Below are 428 nucleotides of genomic sequence, written 5' to 3'. Positions count from 1 at the left end.
GTTGTTTATTAATTTACTGCTAAGACTAACAGTCATGTTCTTATGCTCACATTGGCACATGGGATTGTCATCCAAAAAGAGCTTTCTCTGCAGACATGTAGAAGTGGGGCAGCCTCCCTTTTCCTCCCTTCATATTATCAGCGATTTACTAATAAGCTTACTGAGATGACTGCTGAGTTTTGGGGTACTAATGAATGTATGACTGCCAATGAGTTGAAGGCTTATTAATACTTCTTTCTTTCCTAATTTAAGAAAAAATCCTAACTCCTATTTGGGATTAAGTAATAAGGTAACTTTCTACTGTTTTATAAGCAGTAACAACTTGCCATCTTCCATATAGGAATATGAGGCATTTGTGTGGCCATATCATGAGGTGACTGAGATTTTTTGTAGTTTGATTTGATGTGAGCTCTCCGTGATCACTCAGG

The sequence above is a fragment of the Equus caballus genome, chromosome 24, assembly GCF_041296265.1.
Source record: "Equus caballus isolate H_3958 breed thoroughbred chromosome 24, TB-T2T, whole genome shotgun sequence".
Lineage (NCBI taxonomy): Eukaryota > Metazoa > Chordata > Mammalia > Perissodactyla > Equidae > Equus > Equus caballus.
This window is presented reverse-complemented; position numbering follows the sequence as displayed.